Source organism: Lacerta agilis, chromosome 11 (assembly GCF_009819535.1).
Source record: "Lacerta agilis isolate rLacAgi1 chromosome 11, rLacAgi1.pri, whole genome shotgun sequence".
Classification (NCBI taxonomy): Eukaryota; Metazoa; Chordata; class Lepidosauria; order Squamata; family Lacertidae; genus Lacerta; species Lacerta agilis.
This window is the reverse complement of record NC_046322.1, coordinates 56,112,014-56,132,793: the sequence shown is the minus strand read 5'-3', so window position 1 is coordinate 56,132,793 and position 20,780 is coordinate 56,112,014.

The window sequence follows — 20,780 nt, the reverse complement described above, 5'->3', positions numbered from 1 at the left end:
TTGCCATCAATCAGGTGCCCACCAGATGTTCTGGCTCCCATCAGTCGCAACTGACATGGTTGTGATGGCTGGGACTGATGGGAGTTTTGGTCCAACATCTTTAGGGTACCAGGTTGGTGAAGGCTGGCTTAAATTGAAAGGGGGGCAGGGTTAGAACGGTCTTAACCTTCTAAAAAATAGTAGCTAAGGGAGCAGCAAAATTCAAGAAGTCTGGGCCCTCGTTGCCATTCAAGCCTATAACACGCACTTTTTGCTCAGTACAACCCCCACAATTCTCTCTCTTGCCATGCAAACAATATGAAGGCAAGGACTTATCTGACAGCTGTTCAGTGGTGCCTCCCAGACTCAAAATATTTCAAGATGAGGACTAGATGCACTGATTCTTCTATACATAGTTATTCGAAATCTTAAGGCTAAACACAAACACTTGCTTTATATTTTGCCTGCTCATTTCAGTTGTTCTCATCTTAATTGTTCTCATCTTAATCAATTAGCCTCCTGATAGTGGGGGCAAATAGTGATTGAGCATCTGCAGGTGTTTGCATGCCTTCATCCAACATTTAGCTATCAGCCATCTGACCCGCTTGGCAAGGTAAGCTATGGCAAAACAGAATGATCTATACTTTTTAAGTCTGTTTATCTGCAGACACAAGAACTCAGAACTTTGCACTCACAGAAAACTGGGCCTGGGAAAGAACAACTATGAAATACACTATGGAGCAGTTGTTTGGTTCATTAGCAACCAAAAGCAATAGTGCTTTAGTTGTTGCATGAAGACTTTGATCAGTAAAGCTGTACAATGTCATTATGTAAAGGAAGGAAGGAAGGAAGGAAGGAAGGAAGGAAGGAAGGAAGGAAGGAAGGAAGGAAGGAAGGAAGATCATGAACAGGTCATACAGTAGCTGATGCTCTTATATATCCAAATACACAAACCTAGAATACATTTTTCTATTTATTTAAGGAACTGCCCCTTATTCCAGAACAGGGAGCTCTGAAATCAATCTGGTGATTTCTCTCCTTTTTTCCTGGAGTCCTGTGGTCCATCAATGCATTTTAGATTAACAAAACAAGAGTGCCTGCTGAGGATTTCTTAACAGATAAGACATAAATTATCTGTGTTAAATGATTCCCAAGAATTGATTGCTGGATCGTATCAATGTCACCCGAGTCAAGAATTTGTAGAACAATCCAAGCAACCGGCAGATGCTAGGTGCTGCAATAGGAACTAGTCACTGATTTACCACAAGTCTAACATTTCCACACCACTGGTCCTTAACATCATAAAGTTGTGAAATATAATGAAAGCATTTTGTTTCCAAACACTACAGCTTCATGAAGTTGTAGACATGTAGACATGTTGGCTGTAACCCAGGGTTTGCAAGGATGCACTTTCTCCTGCTTTCTGGCTGCAGTTTCTTGACCACTGAGCAGGCCCGTCTTAGAGGGATCTGCCGCCCTGGCGCAGCGATCCCTCGGCGCCCCCAGCCTGCCGCCTCTCCGCCCGCCTCCCTCCCGCGCTGGCCGCCCCTCGGGAGGGGGGGTGGGCGAGCGGGGGATGAGAGGCGTGGCGTTGGAGCGGGCGCCCGCGCTCCGGCGGGCGGAGGATGAGGGGCGGGCGGACGGGCGCTCGCGCACCGGCGGGAGGGTGGGCTGCAAGCCGGCGGGGGGGGGGGCGGGCTGCAAGCCGGTCGCCCTCGCCTCCCAGAGCCCCAGCTGGAGTGCTGGAAGGTCGCGCAAAGCCCCGCGCCGCTTCAGCGCTCCAGCTGGGGCTCCGGGAGGCGAGGGCAGGCGGCTTACAGCCCGCCCGCCCGCCGGCGCGCGAGTGCCTGCCTGCTCATGGGGGCGGGGGCGGGTTGGGGAGGGGGAGCCCGGTATGTCGGCGGGCTCACGGGGGCGCCCCTGGCGCGCCGCGCCACCGGCCTCTATGGATGAGACGGCTCTGCCACTGAGGCTGGCAGGGCAGAAGGCAGAGAGACCAACAGCGGGTGGAGCCAGAGCCAATGATAGGCAGAGCCACCTCCCAATTGGTTGTAAGTAAGAAGGCAGACATGTGGGGACTGGCTGAGGTTGGTGCGTAGTGCCCCATTTACCCTTATGAACCAGCCCCCACTGGTTCTTGTCCATTGGAGGCTGCTTTCTCAAGCTCCTGAGATAGCCTGGCTTATTTTGGTCAGCAATGACTCAAAAACTCAATTGCATATGCTCAACAAATTGTGTGGCCCTCTTGATCAGAGGCTTTGCCCTCACCATATCCTGTATATTTGAAACTGTGGTCTGGCAACTATACATTTGGCATTGGTAGCATCTTAGATGAATGAGGAGTGTAGCCTGTTAAAATGCACTTTCCTTGCATATGCATAAAAAAGAAATTGGAATTAGGTCCACATTTCCAATGACTGCCAACACATTCTGTGGATTAATTCCCACTAAACCTAATTGTTGGGCTGTTTCAAACTCATCTAGCACCATTCACACAAAGTACAATACGAGAACCTTTGCCAAGACCCTTTCAAATTTGGGCCATTCCCAAAAAATATCTATTGTGGTGCCTTGGACAGCAAAGTATATCCAACATCCATCCCCCTGAGCTATTTTGGCTTATTTTGTTTGGCTTGGCAAGGCTAAAGTATAAATCATGAATCAGGAGAAAACTTGCCAATCTGTATTTGGAGGAAACCATAATGGTAGGCAGTAAAACTTGTTGTTTGTCACTGCTCGTTCACTGAAAATGAATTTGTTCCTATGGTAACGGGTATTCCCATGTCCAATAGGATTAAGGTGCTGATGCAACATGACAATTAAGGACGTGAACAATGTTAAGGACATAAAACCAAGTGTGTGTGTTACTGGATGGGACATAAAAAAGAAGATGTTATTACAATAATGGGAGAACAAAGTAGACACCTTAATATTTTCTCTGTAAAAGTAGCAGTGACTGGTATACTCAAAATTTGTTTCCTAGGAAGATCAAGAATACATTTTACTTGGCCTGTCCACATACAGAACATTGTTTCAAAATGATGACAACTGACTGCCCCTTTGCATAACAACAGCCAAGTTTTTTTTAGGACAGCTTTCCCCAGTCTGGTGTCCTTCCCAACCGCCCAGTGTTTCTGGACTATGACTGATATCAATCCTGACCAATGGCAATGCTGGGTGGGAATAATGAGGACCTGGGAGTCCAAAATATCTGGAGCATTCCAGGTGGAGAAAGACTGTTCTAGGGAATGTTCAAAGCAGAGTCCCTGCAACTCATTTCACGTCACTTATGAAACAGTTGTTGACAAGATGCAGTTGCATTCAATTGTTTTTCAGGTGGTGTCATGCACATTAGTAATGAGATCCCTATTAAAAGACTTCAAACATTTCTCACATTCAGTCGTGCCAATGGTAAAAAGCAGGCCTAGGTAAGCACGGCCCCCCCAGGCATGAGTTGGCAACGTGTTTAGTCACACTTTTTCAAGAGAGTGCCATTTTGGCACTACATATATGTTGCTGGCTTGTCAAGGACTACCTTGAGTGTGGGGTAGAGGTAACACCATCTATAAGATCTCTTTAAGATTCTACATATGTGGCAATTAGGAAAGGAACAGGCTCACATTTCCATGCTTTTAAAAAGGTGATTTACGCATGCGCATGCCGTTCACACCCAACGCAAAACACATAGACATTGTACTCGGGTATCTTTGTGGCGTGAGAAACTGCCCACAATCTCTGGAAAACTCATTAAAATGGTTGCTTATGTTCCTCTCCAACTAGAAAGGAAAACTCTGTTTACTGCCAAGATTAGGTTGTTAGAAATTTCAGTGGATTTCTTCTTCCTCCTCCTGCTTTTGATTACTCGTAAGTTTTTTGTAGTGTAAAAGTAAATTGCATAAATTGCATAAATTCAAGAAGCTTTTCGTTTGGAGCACTGAAATTTTTATCACAGGCCATTTACCTTCCTATCATCATTCCTGTATATGGAAATGGTTGAAAAAGATACAGTGTGTTAATGAATCCTGCCAACTTCCAGCTCTTCTCTTTGTTTGTCCCAGCCTTCTCCATGCCAGCTTTACAATCACCTCCTGCCAGATTTGAGCTTTGAAAATTAACATATTTTGTATATGACATATGTTTGAAATTAGCAGGAAATGCAGCCAAGAGCTAGAAATTAACCACAAAAAAGTTTTTATCAAACATTTGGGAGACGGAAAAGAATTTTGTTGGCTTCAAACATTAGGACACACTATTGTCTATTAAATTAATTCAATATGTATCACTTAGAAACTGACAGCATAATGTTGCCTGCCTGCCCGCCTGCATCTGTTCCTCTATTTAAGATAAAATTATACATTTGTGTGCATGAGAGCTCTCTGTGGGTGTACACACACACACACACACACACACACCAGGCCTAGTGCATCTTATCCATTTCTCTAATTAGATGTGCCACATCTTAGGAACTGTCTCTGCTCCGTATAAAGCCATTTCGCAATGGTGATTCAGGTCTTGCTGCCCATCACGGCTGGTTAGTTCATGAAGCAAGCTGAGACAATTGTCTTCAGTGGTGGGTGTGGGAGAGAGTGGTGAGTTGAGCCTCGCAACTGCCTGCCTGGGATTTATCCACTGTTCTTCATGGTATTCAATTCATAGTTCATAATCAAATTTTCAAATGAATGTTAATGCATCATCCTAAGCCTGCGCTATTGACAATGGGGAGAAAATAAATGCCAAGTGGAAAGGATTTTTGTTTTTTTCTAAAACGAATATTAAAATGCAACATTCTCTTTAATAATATTGCAGGTGGGGGGTGCAAACCCCTTACGCACCCAGTCTTGGAAGACGAGAACCATCCTTAGTGGAAAGATCAGAGAAATTAGTGTGTGATACTGGCACGAATAAGTGCTGACAGGGGAATTCTCTGAATCCTCCAAGCACCTGAAATTTAAGCAGCATGTTTAGCAACAAATATATTTCTTTCCCTCCCAGAAGTATATAGCCACTCACTTTTCATTTTTTGCTAATGTATCGCAGTGCTTGCTAATACATTATGCAAACTGTAGTTTACTTCCTGAACTTAAATGGCAAACTGATTTTTTGGCTTCCATTCATTCAGCTCCCTTTGCTGCTTAGGGAAAGTCATCTTTTCACACGGAGCCTCAGTCTAGGCAAATGCGACCACAACAGTTGCCACACGCGTGCTGCATGATTCATTCGCCCAAAGCCTACTTCAAATTGTTATAATTTCAGCATTACATCACGCCTGTCATATCTGAAGCCTGTTTTCCTTTCTGGTTTTTCCAGCTCTTACCCCCAGCCAGCCTGCTAAAATATGCTGGAATGCCTATGTTTCGATGCTCTGATTCCTATCTTGCTATTACAGTAGATTCAAGATGGGTCTTGGGCAAGGTATGAAAAGCAGAATAAAATTACAGCAGATGATGGCCCAGATTCATAAACAAGAATATTATTTACTCATGCCCCAATATAGTTCATATTGAAATTATTTAAATTTGTGATTCAGATGCTGCACTAAAATAGTGACAACCAGCTGAGGTTTTGCTAGAAATGAATAGTTATGTGCTCATTCTCTGCTATGTCAGCCATGCAACTTCTCCAGCAGCTTACAATGAGGTCCAACAAAACTGCAAACAGTAATATGTGCAGATCTACATCAAATATCATTGAGTCTCACAGTCTGAAATTCAGTAAAAACGGACTTTCTTTTCCAGCATAGCTGTGAGGAGGCAATTGGAAGCTTTCAATTAACCACAAGTTATTATTTTGACCCAAGCCAGAACTGTTGTTAATCTTCGCTATGGTTTAAGAAAATAAGCCAAGACAAACCATAGTTTGAAGTTGGCTTGCATCCCTAAACCATAATTAAGACTGGCCATAGTTTGTCTGGTTTGGGGTATAACGAGGCCAGTTGACATGCCTGAGGCTCATTCACATATTGCAAAGCCATAGTTTAGTGTTATACCTAAATGAAGCCAATCTGGTGATTTCCTTTACCTAAAGGGGATTCACAGAGTCTCACATATAGGAGTCAATTCATTAGAGTAATTTAATTGTTGATATTATAAAGGACACATGAAGAGGTGAAACATTATGGGACCACATGGGTTAACACAGCCCACATCACTGATGTGTCTGGCAGCCACACACACACCCCCCCACAGCTCATCCATTTGGTGTGCATGAGAAGGGTCTCTACATGTATAGTAATGCACTTGTGCAAAGCTCCTCCACACAAAGGGGGATCCTGAGCCAATCAGGTATGTGGATAGAGCCTCTTCTCATATGCACTGACTGCATGGGTGGTGGGGAACATGAGTGCCTGGTGGGAGATGGGGCCCCCTCACATATTATTTGATTGTATGAGATGATCATCTGCACTGGCTTTCACAGAAACAAAATTCAAAACGTCCTAAACATGGACACCACTGAGAATGAACTATAGACCATAGTGCAAGCCACACCAAAGCCCCCTTCATTTGTGAGACATTGCTGGTGCTAGTATTTTCCTCAAATGCAATTGCTGCTCTGGGGAGATACAAGACTGTATCTCAGGCATAGGCAAACTCGGCCCTCCAGATGTTTTGGGACTACAACTCCCATCATCCCTAGCTAACAGGACCAGTGGTCAGGGATGATGGGAATTGTAGTCTCAAAACATCTGGAGGGCCGAGTTCGACTATGCCTGCTGTATCTCCTTGTTTATAGTGCAGTTTCATACTGCAAGCCATTGGGAAATGCAGTAAAGAGTGGGAGGTTCTTAAATCATATGTGTTGCCTTATCTTTCTTGATCTTGCAATGCTGTGCTACACATCCCTGTAATTAGTTGCAAATTGGGCAGCTGGTGGGGGATGTTTGAAAGGTCAATTCCCTTCTTTGATTTAGGTAAACGTATGCCCACCTGCGCAGTCATTTGCACATAAAGTTAGTGTGCCTTCGCCCACTTTTTTCTTAAAGCTGAACACATAGCTATTATATAGTAAATGGACATTAAATAAAGCTGATTGAAATCTCTGCCTTGTGCTTAATAGTAGGGTATTGATTGGAGCTGGACAGAGAGTGGTGTGTTACAGTGTTCTTTTACTCACTTTTTGCAACTGCACCAGCTAGATGATGCATGGTCAAAGACTGTTGCACATTAATCGCGACTCATCACAATTTGCAGCGCAGGCAGTATTTCCAATGTGTGATATATGACCATACAGAACTGTGCAGAATAGGATGCGTTTTAAAGGGGGGTCACATGCCCAAACAAGGAAGGAAGAAATCACCAATATCCTCCCAGCTCCATTTTGAAAGATGAAGGTTTCGGGGAAAGAACCCTCCTCCCAAAATAGGTGGCTATCCAGTTGTTGACAATAACATGGAGGATCAAACTTCATTCCCACTGACTCACTCCCACTCATAACAATATGCCATAGTTATAATAGCACATGGCTGGTTCACATGAAAACCACAACAGCGCAAGGACAATACAATAAGTAAAACGAGACCCCCAAAAAATCAAGCGCTAAAGGCTAGAACTAGTAGCATTACTACACATTGGGACCTGCACCGTGTGACTCATGGGTAGCAGTTAGGGAGAAATTGGGTTCAGTTTGCCTTTAAAGGACAGTCTACCTAATTCACATTTCCCCAAACAATATGAGAACTAAAACAGTAATCCTTTAAAATTTGCACTTCTCCGAATTTTTCATTGCACTTCTCCAGCATTTTGTCTACAAAAATGCATATACTGGGGTAAAGTTGACATAAAAATGCATAAATTAGTGAAAACAACATACAAAAGTGCATTATATTAGGGGAAATTGCTTTGCAAAAATGTATAATTAGACCAAATAACATACAAAATGTGTATGTCAGAAGAAACTCACATTAATATGCTGATGAATTTTCATGATGACTTTTTTAAAAATTGCAAACTGATTTGGAAATGTGGAGAAGTGACCTTAAGATTGGAAAAATGAGAAACAGAGAGAAACCAAAATGGGCAGATTCTCTCATCCTTACTGAAGAGCAAGAACGAAGCTGCAGTACTGTAAAAAGAATGCTAATGTCAATCAGACTAGTATCATCAGCTTGTCCCAGAATGTCTTGGCTAAGGAACAAATCTTGGCCAAGAAACACAACCCAAGGAAACATTTTCTGCTGTACAGGTTACCGTAGCTCACAGAATCGAACCATAGGTGAATTGTCTATAGTTAAAATCCATTGTGGTCAAGGATAACTGGCAATAATAGGGAGGTGAAATGGAAAAATGATGCTGAGGAAGTCAAAGTGATGATTAATCTACCGTAAGCAGTTTGGGAAGAGGAGTGGCATCTTCCAGGAAAAGCATTTTCAGCAGAACCATTCACTCACTGGCAGAGGTAGCTCCTTCTTAGAAATACCTTTCTTCTTTAAAAAGTGGCATTTCTTGGAACAGTTTCAAAATGTGATGGATCAACACTGGTGCAACAGTAGAGCTTGCTGATGTTTAATGGCTACAGAGATTCTTTTTAGTGCCACCACTTCCCTAGCCAGAGAATCCTTTAGCCTGAGTGGAAGAATTTCTAATAAAATTAAGTTACAGATAGCTTACATGAATGTAGAGGCCTCTTTCTTTTATAAACCATTGACATTAGTGCCCTCTAATCTGGCATTTTTCCCAGCTCGAAAGCTGCTAATAGCACTTTATTTCTTTTGCTATTCCATTTTTTTTTGTTCATAATATCTAGCACACTGATGTGTGGGAAAACATCGTCCTATAAAAATGTCCTGATCTTATCTTAGCTAATGAATTAAATCTAGGGGTCACTGTGAGAATGCCATATTTAATAGAGGTCTTAAAGCACTGCACTAAATAAATACCTTTCATCTTGGTAACCCTATGACCTAAATTTTTAATTGCTGGAATTAGCAGCTTCTGCTTTAAATGGAATCGGCAGAGATGTGAAGCTGTTGTTAGGTTACTTAGTACAAATGCTCACTGATGTGCAGACTGGAAGATCCTGGGTGCATGCATAATCAATAATGCATCTTGCAAGTCTGGCAGAGTTCAATTGCCATATCTATTAGACCTTGACTCCTAGTATCGTCCTTTAAAATAATTAGTCAATCTTTCTGGGACTAATTCTATGGTACATTAGCAACAGCGGTGGCACAGCACGTAAAAGCTGTTTACCACCACGCCTCCAGAACCGTGACCCAATGGTCCATTGTTACTCGTTGCTAAGTGTAATTCCATGTTCGGGGGGGGGGGGGCGGCAGGATGAAGAAATTGCAAAGTTTTCACTGCTAGTATCTTCATATTATATTATTATTCATTTCATTTTATGAATCACTTCCCATGGAGCATCCCAAAGCAATTTCACAATACAATAAAAAGTAAAAGAATTGCATATATAAAAACAATTGAAAACCGCCACATATATAGAAACAATTAAAAGAATTACTTATATACAAACAACATCAGTTACTCAAGAGTTGTGGTGAGATATTCTATTTCCAAAAAATGTTTATCTCCCATCAATGGTTACCAGCCGCTGTTCAGAAAACTTGAAATCATTGGGTGTCTTCCCAAATATGGTGGGATTATTGTCTTTCTATAGTAATCATTTCAAGATTTGCAGCACAAATCTAAAATCACCATATGCAAATATAATATAAATTGATGCCCACCTTTGTCCTCCCTTCTGGTGTTGCAGATTCTCTATTTGTGACACTGGCCACCCAGTATCTAAATCCCAACATTACTATCCTACTAATTAGCCAGGGATTATGACGATCTAGAACAGCTCACTAATGGGGAAGGGGACTGTGCATGCCTGATATACCCATGACCATTACCTATGCTCCAGCTTGCACACATTCAGTATTATTGCACACATTCGGTATTAGTGTAAAAGGGCCCTTAAACTGTACAGTTGGATGTGCTTTGGAGCACTTTGCACAACTGGGAACCTCGGCGCAAACAGGGTTCCACCGCAACATGGAGACCTAGAAAAAAAACCCGAGATAAGCGAGAGCCGCTCAGTCAGCTCTGCGCATGTCCCCGACGTTGCTAGGGCAACAGGGACGCAGAGCTGACAAAGTTTCTATAACTAACATTGAGGCAGTCGCCTCTGAAATTCTGTAGGACAAACATTTAAAAAAAAAAACACCACTGGTGTGATCTATACCATAGACCACATATGTTCTAGCGCCCGTTAATTTAACGGGCTTAATGTCTATCTAGTTTGGTATAAATTAGCAACTATGCTATGGTATTATTTAGTTCTGTGACAAAATCTGTATTCCATTTCCTTCCTCTCAATTGGCAATATTTATTTGCAATTTGCAAAAGGAGCTTCCATTTTTCTCCATTTTTTTTCTTGGGGCACTTGAAAGTTTTGTTAGAAATTCAGTGAGTGCAGGGTTTTAAGCTTGCCTTCTCACTGCAAGGTTGCCAAGGGCGATATATATGTTCTCTTATTTCCAGTAAACATTTCTCTAGTCCTCTGCAGCCTCCTGGCTGCTCTTCCTAATCTGAAAAGTCCAGTGGGAGGAGTTGTTTCATGATATATTCTCCTGGGCTTCAAATGAAGCATGATAACCTAGGAAGGCTGCAGAGTGCAGGCCACCAGAGAGATTATTTGTAGGATGAAAGAATAACTATATGCAAATACTTTTCAGTCACCTCAAAGCTAAGGTAAATGCATCAAAAACCCTGCATCCCACTCATAAGAATTTCACTGAAACATTTTCTCCTCTTTTTAATGCAATTTCTTTTTGCATTACTTGATGAGGAATGGTTGGCGCACAAGTGAATTTTTTGGAACAGCACTTTGTTCTCATGCTGTGGCTGTGTTTTTTTTGTTTTTGTTTTATTAACTGTCCTGATTTTAGTCACTGTTATATTTTACATATTATGGTATTTTGTGTATTGTGGGAAAGCACCCTGGGAACATGTTGACGTGATGAAGCATGGCCTACAAATTAGAGGAATAAAATAATACAACTATATATATATAGAGAGAGAAAGAGAGCGCAATGTAAAACAATTAAGCAAAAAGGAAACAATATAAAACCAGCTGCGAGTTGAGTAACTCAGTAATGAGTATCAGCTTAACAGCACAGCTAAACACAAAAATAATTTACTTTCAAGCCATTAATGATGGAGCCAAATATTTACATACCTTAGGAGAGTTTCCACAAATATAAGGCCACCAACAAGAAGACCCTGCCTCTAGTGCCTGACAATATCATTTATCTTCATTGTGGGCTATTTGCAGGGCCTCTAAGTGAGGCTGACCTTAAGGCGCAGGCAGGTTCATATTGCTGCAAGCAGTCCTTTAAATAAAAAGGTACAGTAAAGGTAAAGGACCCCTGACAGTTAAGTCCAGTTGTGAACAACTCTGGGGTTGTGGCGCTCATCTTGCTTTACTTGCCAAGGGAGCTGTCATTTGTCCGCAGACAGTTTTTCCAGGTCATGTGGCCAGCATGACTAAGCCGCTTCTGGCAAAAGCAGAGCAGTGCATGGAAACGCTGTATACTTTCCCACCAGAATGGTACCTATTTATCTACTTGCACTTTGAGGTGCTTTCGAACTGCTAGGTTGGCAGGAGCTGGGACCGAACAACGGGAGCTCACCCCGTCACAGGGATTCGAACCGCTGACCTTCTGATCAGCAAGCCCTAGGCTCAGTGGTTTAGACCACAGCGCCAAAACCATTTTGCTTTTTAGCCCATGGAAGCTCTGTGGTTTGTATCAAACTTTGTTTGATACCAAGAGTAGATGCACTGAAATTAGTTCATTTCCATTAATTTCAGTTCTGGAAATTAATGGAAATGGTGTAATTTGGATACAACTGCGTGCGCACCGAAGAGCGTGTACATACCTCAAATTATTTTGAACCATTTCAGCACCAAAGATGTCTTGCTGTAACCTCTGAGTCTTGCACAAACAGAAATTGAGGCAGAAGTTTCTTTGTGGAACAGAAAGATAATTTTCCAACTGGACTTATATGGTGTACCACCAACAGCATTATCAAACCAGCTGTAGTGTGTGCAGAGCTCCTCATTTTTATTCATGTGTACGCCAACCTCCTGCAAATATAGCAGAAAAAGAATGTAAAAATAAGTTAATGCTCAAAGCCAAACCTGCTAAAATTAGTTAACCAAATTACATTAAACCCTCCATCTGCTTGTTACAGTATCCTGACAACGACAGCAGTAAAGCAAATTTGCTGACTGGTTTATTGAGTGTGCCACTTGTTCAAAATAGAAAATTAAAACAAAGTTCTCCCCTGCAGTACATATTATTTGTACCCTAATGCTACATTTATACAAATACTGTTTTCTTGGAACGGCTGTATATTTATTCATCATGTTTTTTTCAAGCGGACTTCTAAAGCTTCCCCTACTCCCCACAGTAACGCAGCAATTATCATTTTAATCATAATAATTTGTGTTGTTTATAGTGAACAACTATAAAACACAGCTTTCTTTCTATTTTACCTTTGGGCCCCATTAACTGATGCTGAGAAATTTCTTTTCCCAAGCTGAATAGGCCATCACACCTTTATTTGTACTATCAATCAATCAATAACAATTTATTCGACCGTCAGTCAGAACACAATCATCCATACAAATTTTAAAAACCTGAGACAACTCAGAGGGGTTTACACTAAAACATACAGTAAAAGTAAATTATACATAAAAACCCATATCGATACCATCGATTTTGACCTTACGCTGTTTAAGGGCCAAAAAAAGAAATTTGGCCACCTCAAAAGTTGTGGTGCCAGTAAAATTATTCAGCAAAAACGAAACCTGACATTCTCCATCTACCAGGCTAAGGTGGCCTAAGAGTGGAGCTATCAGTTTCTGTCTAAGAGCAACATAAAATGGGCAGGTCAGGAGAATGTGTTCGGTTGATTCAACCTTTCCCGAGGCACAGGGACAGACCCTCAGAGCATATGGGACTCCCTTATATCTTCCCAACAGGACCTCTGTTTCCAGGACGTTTAATCTTGCTGCTGTGAGGAGTCTGCGATATTCTACATATTGGATTTCCACCAGGTAAGGGGCTGGTGAATTCCGGAAGATCTGCTCCCCCAAAAACATCCCTGGTTTCACACAAGCAATGTCCTCTTGTCTTGCAATGTCCCTCAGTCTTTGAGAGATCACAGCTTTGGCATGAGAGAATGTCATGGACTCCAGAAAGAGCTGTGACAGTCCGCAAGTCTGCACTTCGTTTAAAATCTCTTTTTCCCACATAGATTGGAAATCATCCCTTAGTATCAGGGGTGCCATGCCTACCGGGTTAAAACAAAGTTTAAGCCATAACCAAAGCTTGGTCTTTAGGGCCACATATCGAAAGGCTTGCCAACCCACTTCTAATCTCATGACTGCACCCGCTACAGACGGGGGAATCCTGAGAATAGCTCTGAGAAATCGAGTTTGGACAGCTTCCAATCTAAGAAAGTCCCTGCGTGTTCCCAAAGATATGCCCGCCAACATAAGAGGGAGAACTTTCATTTGAAAGAGCCTCAAGGCAACTTTCACAGATTGGGCCTGGTTCTTAGCATATAAAGATCTGATCATCATGGCTGCTTTAGAGGCATTAGCAAATATATACTCTTTATGAGCTACAAAGGACCTATTTGATCGGATCACTTGGCCCAAATATTTAAAGCTGTTAACCTGTTCCAGTGTAACACCATTCATCGACCACGAGAGCAATTTTGGTCGAGCAGAGCAAACCATAACCTTAGTCTTAGCATAATTTAGTTGCAGCTCATGTTGTACACAGTATTCATGAAGTGCTACTAACATTCTCCTCAACCCAATCGGGGATCTAGCCAAAAGTGCGGCATCGTCTGCGTACAGGAGGACATTTAGAGGCCGGCCAGCTAATTTGGGAGGATGGTAAGCATTGTTGGCCATATGGGCCACCAATGAATTAAGATAAAAGTTGAACAGAGCAGGGGCCAAAAGGCAGCCCTGTCTTACTCCCCTGGAGGTGGCAATAGGGTTAGAAACTAAACCCTTGTTATCTATCCTGACTCTCAGGAAGGTGTTCGAGTGGAGATTAATTATCAGAAGGAGAAGACGACGATCAATTGTTGTAGCAGCCAGTTTTGTCCATAGCTTTTTCCTGGAAATCCGATCAAAGGCCTGTTTAAAGTCAATAAAGGCCACATGCAGGGTTTTAGGAGTTTTGTCTGCGTACTTTTCAGCTAGGTGGTTCAATATTAATATCTGGTCAGTTGTGGATCTTCCAGGGCGAAAACCTGCCTGTTCATCAGCAATAATATTGTTACTCTCCATCCAGTTTAAAAGCTTGGTTAGCAGGTATCTAGCATAGATCTTCCCGATGACATTTAACAGGCTAATCGGTCTAAAATTGCTTGGCTCTGTACGTGGTCCTTTCTTATGGATTAATACAATCAAGGCAGAGTTCCAGCTTGGAGGGAATTTTGTTGTGGTGTTTATATATGTAAAGAGGGCCGCTAAGGGTGGAATCCACCAATCTTTGTTAGCTTTAATGGCATCGATAGATATAAGATCGTCTCCAGGAGCCTTGCCCGTTTTAAATTGATCTATGAGGGTTTCAACTTCGGGGCAGGTGACTGGCTCCCAGTCCGGCAAAGGTTCCTGATTCACCATTTCATCACCTTCAGTATGGTCTGCGTATAGATCAAAGAAGTATTTTTCCCAGGTATCTGCAGGGATTTGTGGTTCAATCCTGGCTAATGGCCTGCCCAGGTAACCAGCAATTAGGTGCCAAAAAGCAGATTGGTTTTTATTTTCCGCTGCTACCAACAGTTTACTCCAATTATTCCTTTCAGCTGCGTGTTTCTTTTCTTTTAATAGGTTTTTATATTCCTTCCTAAGGATCAGGAGGTGGTTGTTAGGTACAGGGTCGTTTGATGCTCTATAAGCCAGGTATTCACTGTACAGGTATCTCTTGAGGTTCTTACATTCCTCATCGAACCATTTTCTGTGGTAAAGCTTGCTATTCCTTGTAGGGGTCCGCGCCAGTATTGGTTTTAACGTTTCAAGTAAATTATCATACATTGGTAGCGGATCTTCTGCCATGATAAGGGAATCTCTTGTCCTTTTCAGCTGGTCGGACCAAAGAAGCACATTCAAGTGCTGTGCCACATTGTCAGACCATTTTAGTGCTGTGGGTCCTATCTGTAGATGATCGTTTGTTAAGTGCACGGAAGCGTATCTGTCCAATTCATCTGCCAGAGTCAAAGAAAGTTCTATCGGGAAATGATCACTCTCTACCCTCGTTGCCACCTTGAAGCTGGATATCTTTGGAATCAGCTCTGGGGAGATCCAAATAAAGTCAATAGTGGAGGCCCGTAGCCCAGTCCAGTAAGTAAATTCAGCTGGGTAGTCAGACTTAACTGCCCCATTTAGAAGGAATAGGTGAAGAGCCGACAAGGTTTGCCTGCATTTAAAACCAGCGTATGTAGCAACGCTATCTTTAAAATTTCTAGGTAGAAGCTCAGTAGTTATCAGAGATGTTGAGGGGTAATTGTTGAATTTATTAAAAAGGATTTGATCAGTATGTGCAAGGCGACCATTAAAGTCTCCCGCCATCACAAAGGTGGCTTCAGAGTATTGTTCAATAAGCATTTCAAGTGTCCTTTGAATTTCATTCCATCTCTGGTCGATTAGGTTTTTCTGATAAATTGGGCGTAAATATACGTTAATCACCACTATTGTTTCCTCTGTTGTATGTAACTTTATAGCTAGCATGAGTGCAGACTGAATATCTATTTTTTCGGCCTGTAGGTTAAAGGCCAGAGAAACAAAGGTGGCCAAGCCACCTTGCGGTCTACCAGGTGATAAGGGATTCCGTATTGCACTCAGGTAGAAGCCTTTGTATCCTGATAGGTAGATGTCCTCATCGGCCCATGACTCTTGGAATAGCAAAATCTGGCTGCCTTTTACGTAGTCAACGAAAGACGGGTCCATAAGCTTAGATTTAATACCGGCTACATTCCATGATACAAAGGAGAGTGTCCTCTTTTGCAAGCTAGTTGACTGTCATTTAGGGGGAAAGGTAGTGTCCTTAGGAGGCTGAGAGGACCCCGCGAAGAAATCAGTTATTTTACTTTGTAGGAGTGGCTCAAGTGGGGGCCGCACTGGCATAGAGTTCAAGGAGGGATGGACAGGCTGACGCAGCTGGACATTCCCTCTATTGGGTGGAGTTTCTAATACAGACAGGTCACACGCCTCCATGGTGTTAGGGGACGATGTGTGGAGGGCCTCCAAGTAGAGCCGTCGGTCTTTAAGGGATTGTGTAGCAGTTCTCACAGGGACGGCAGAGACGGGCCCCCTAGTAGGCCAACCAGATGAGGTTGAGATGATCTGGTTTATATGTCCTGCAGGATCTTCAATCAGCACGGTGTTAACTCTCAGCTCTGGGACCGCATCCTCCTGTGTTTGTCTCGGTATCAGAGGAGACTGTAGATCTGGAACTGCCTCTGGGGCTAAGCAGGGAGAATTCACTAATGCATCCGCTCTTTGTATGTCGGTAGAGTAGGAGGACTCCAGTTCCGGCATAGAGGAGTAGGATGGCAATGATTTATTAGGAGAGGTAGGATTTTGAGCATCCTTCTTCGGCTCGTTATCCAAGAGGGGTGAATGTAGATCTATTAATGGTGGAGATAGATGTCCAACTTGAGGTATGGAGTAAGGATCTGTTTCCTGGAGAGAGGCCCTGGCACCCAGCAAGGGTGTCGCACACTTTGGCATAGGGCTTTGAGGGATTAACTCCTCCATTTCCATAGAGCACGGTTCTGCTGAATTGGGGTGATTGATGTTCATGAACGATTTAGTATGGAGGATGTGCAAGAGCTGTTGTTTAAGTGAGTCCAGCCTACAGATTATTCCCTGTTGTTCAGTTGTTGGTAGCTCACCAAAAGAGGCGATAAGACATCTTTCCTCCGGGGGTGTCCAGTGGTTGTCCTCACAGCTATGATCCTTTGCTACTACGGTGGAAGCATGGGACATGGATTGTTGCGGGACATACGTGTCTAAGGTAGGTGGCTCAGGGTCCCGGATTGTATCTGGGATAATAGGTGAGGGTGTCTTATCGGGTGATCTATCAATTAGGAGTGGTTTTGTCTTGGAATCGGTGAAAACTCTTGTTGGTATAATGCCGCAACTTGCCAGGAATGCTTTCCGCCTGATGGAGATAGAGGGAATCCTTGAGGAATAAAAAGCGAGCATTACTTTCTGGTGCCTGCGCTGATAATTCAGTGGTAGCACTGCAATAAGGTCGACTTGTGATGACACAATGTTTAGAAGTTTGCTTAGATGCTCTTTAACACCACGCAAGGTACCCCACCGCGGAGACCCATCCCAGATAGTGAGGCATAATTTCCTTGGTTGCAGAATCAGCGATTGGTGGGACAATAGAGGATTAAGTTGAAACTTAAAGTTACCCAGTTCTTTGTTACTCGAAGGGAGGTAATGCTGTCTGCCTGGATCACCTATTGCCACAGGTTGAGCTGCCTTCGGCGGAGGGAGAACAATTTTTTGTTGAAGTTTGCAGAGTTGTGAGGATAGTCCATCGAGTCTTTCAAAAATACAGTGAAGAGTTCTGATTATTAGATGGAGCTGTTCCCAACTAGTACAATCCCCCCGTTCAATTTCTGGACCTGACGCCAGGGGGGGTCCATCCCCTGTAGCTTTTCCATTTACATTTATAGTCTGTGGAGTATTCAAATCCTCCTCTGGAGTAACCACCTTGTTATCGCAGACATCTTTAAGGGGAGAAAATCTGTTTTTTATTGGCACCATGAAGGTCAGTTTACTAAAAGAGTCCTCCAATTTAGCTTGTTTAGGAGCTGGTGCTGAGACTGCTTCCTCTGGGTCTCTGCTGCGTTTACTAGTAGGCGTCATAATGAAGTGGGAGGAAAGCCAGAAGGACAAGAAAGACGAGAAAAGAGATAAAAGCCCAACTTCATAATACCGAAAACAGGGTGTGGAGATGCTGCAGAGGGGTTTTCATCAAGGCAATTTCCCTTACCCCCGATTAGCCTTTTCAGCTGGGAGTCTCAGTCGCAGTAAAACTTTGTCCAACGCCAGCAGACAAAGTGTAGCTCTTAGTAATTCACTTCTTGCCCTCTGCCACGACCATCACCAGCCTCAAGCTTGGCAGGCTGAATACAGTCAAGGCTTAAAATCAGCGTTGCAACTCCCAACATAAATTGTCTCGTCACTCCTCAGCTAAGGCAGTGGTGTTCTCCCCCTCTCTAGCAATCTTGACCGGCCGGTTGATAAGAATGACTGGGATCAGGCTGGAGCCGAGCCAACGCTCTCAGCAATTACTGTCCCAAGGAGCAGGAAGGAATTTTAAAAGTGCTTCAAAGTGCTTCAAAGAATATATAAAAGTACTTCAAAGTCTTTAGAGTCTTTTCCGGTAAGTAGAATTTACACCCAGAGAGTCAAATTAAGATAAAAATTTGAAGATTAAAAGAAGTCCGAGGAGCACCGATAAACACGTCTTACCTCGGCGCCATCTTTATTCGACCCCTATTTGTACTAAAAGCTCTGGCAAAAAAGGGGGGGAGCGTTTGCTCATATACCTACAGAATAATCTTATAAGAGTGAAACTATCAGTGAGAGAGTAGCACTCTTAGAGATACTGCTAGCTTTATATTTCAGCATTAGGGCTGTAAAGCTAGTCAAACTGACCTGGCGGTTTGAAGTTAATGGGACTTACTTTTGAGTAGGCATGCACATGCGACACTGTAATGTTGAACACATTAGTCCTCATATTGTTTAAATAACCCTGGAAGACAATAGCCTGGATCCAGAAATGATCAAACACAATACATGGTTGTGTGCAACTAGTGTCATGCACAATCACTCATTGTCACTTATATAAATTGATATTCCTGTGCGCCGACCAAAAAACCTCCTTCACCTCAGCCAGCCATTTTCAGACAGCAGGGAAACCCCCCCCCCCCCCATTAATCTCCCTAGCCTCAGCTTCTGCCAAGGGCCTTACCGCCAAAAAAAAACAGTTAAGAGGAAGGCCTAAACTCTTCTTAGTAGTTGCAGCTCCAGGCAGGAAAAGGTTTTTAGGCCCGGCCCATACCATTCCTTATGGCGGGGGGGGGATGTAGGATGAGAAAGCTCAGCAACTATGCTTCGCTCCCTATCCTGTCTCCACACACAATCCTTTCTGCACTGCTGTATCGCTTTATAAACGAAACTCCAGTTATCAGAAGAGAAAAAAGTGCCGCACACAAATGTATAAGGACCCTACCAGTTCCCCACCACCCCTCCTTGCATCGTTATGGTCCCTTCTGACCCCAGAAGGAGACAGTAAATCTAGGGCAAGGGTTTAATTCTATTAAAGGGGCATTTAAGAGCGAGACCAGGGTTCGAATCTCGCTACTAAGCTCGCCGAGTGACCCTGGGCCAGCCTGAGCTACAACACAGGGTTGTTGTGACTGGGACAAACCAGGCGTCAGCCCAGGGTACTACTACTACTACTACTACTACTACTACTAATAATAATAATAATAATAATAATAATAATTCTTATTATTAAATGAGGTGGAGGGAACCATTTATACCCACTTGAACTCCTTGGAGAAAAAGGGGGCCTACAATGCTATGAGCAGCCTCACGCTACAAACCTCCTGAGGAGCCGCCTTTCACACACAAAAACCTGTGGTTGCTGTGGTTTTTGAAATGTTTTTGTAATGCTTAGGTGTAATGTTGAGTTTATGTTAGGTTAGAAGCTGTGGGGAGGAAGGCGAAAACGGGGGAAAGACAAACAGCAGACAGGCGGAAGTTGAACGGGAGAAGCTGTGGGGAGGCAGGCAAAAACGGGGGAGGGAGATAGGCAGGCGGAAGTTCAATGGGATAAGCTGTGGGGAGGAAGGCAAAAACAGGAAATACGGAGAGGAGGCAGGCGGAAGTTCAACGGGAGAAGCTGTGGGGAGGCAGGCAAAAACGGGGAAAATATGGAGAGGAGGCAGGCAAGAGTTCAACGGGAGAAGCTGTGGGGAGGAAGGTGAAAACTGGGGAAAGACAAACAAGAGGCAGGCAGAAGTTCAACAGGAGAAGCTGTGGGGAGGAAGGCGAAAGCGGGGGGGAGGGAGACAGAAAGGTGCCAGGCAAGAGTTCAACAGGAGAAGCTGTGGGGAGGAAGGCTAAAATGGGGAAAAAACAAACAGGAGGCAGGCGGAAGTTCAACGGGAGAAGCTGTGGGGAGGAAGGCTAAAACGGGGGAAAGACAAACAGGAGGCAGGCGGAAGTTCAACGGGAGAAGCTGTGGGGAGGAAGGCAAAAACAGGAAATACGGAGAGGAGGCAGGCGGAAGTTCAACGGGAGAAGCTGTGGGGAGGAAGGCAAAAACGGGAAATACAGAGAGGAGGCAGGCGGAAGTTCAACGGGAGAAACTGTGGGGAGGCATGCACTTTCTCAATTACATCTTCCTTTTCCATTTCACAAAATGAGCCACAGCAACGCGTGGCCGGGTCAGCTAGTATAATATATCATAAGTGCACCCTGAGAATTTTATTGAAGAGGATGAGTCTTCAGGAGGGAAGAGGACCCTGATCTCTGCCCCTCTCTTACCTCAGCACATCATGATCAGCTACAGACCACTGAAGAAATTTATGAGGATTATTGCCTATAATCCCTAGTGTAAAATTAGTTTGGTAAGCAGTTATCAATTTCCTTTGGAAAAGACCCATAGCTTTGTGGTAAAGTCTCACACACTAAAGGTTGGCTTCTCCAGACAGGGATGGTGGAGGGGAAATCTCTCTCCTGAA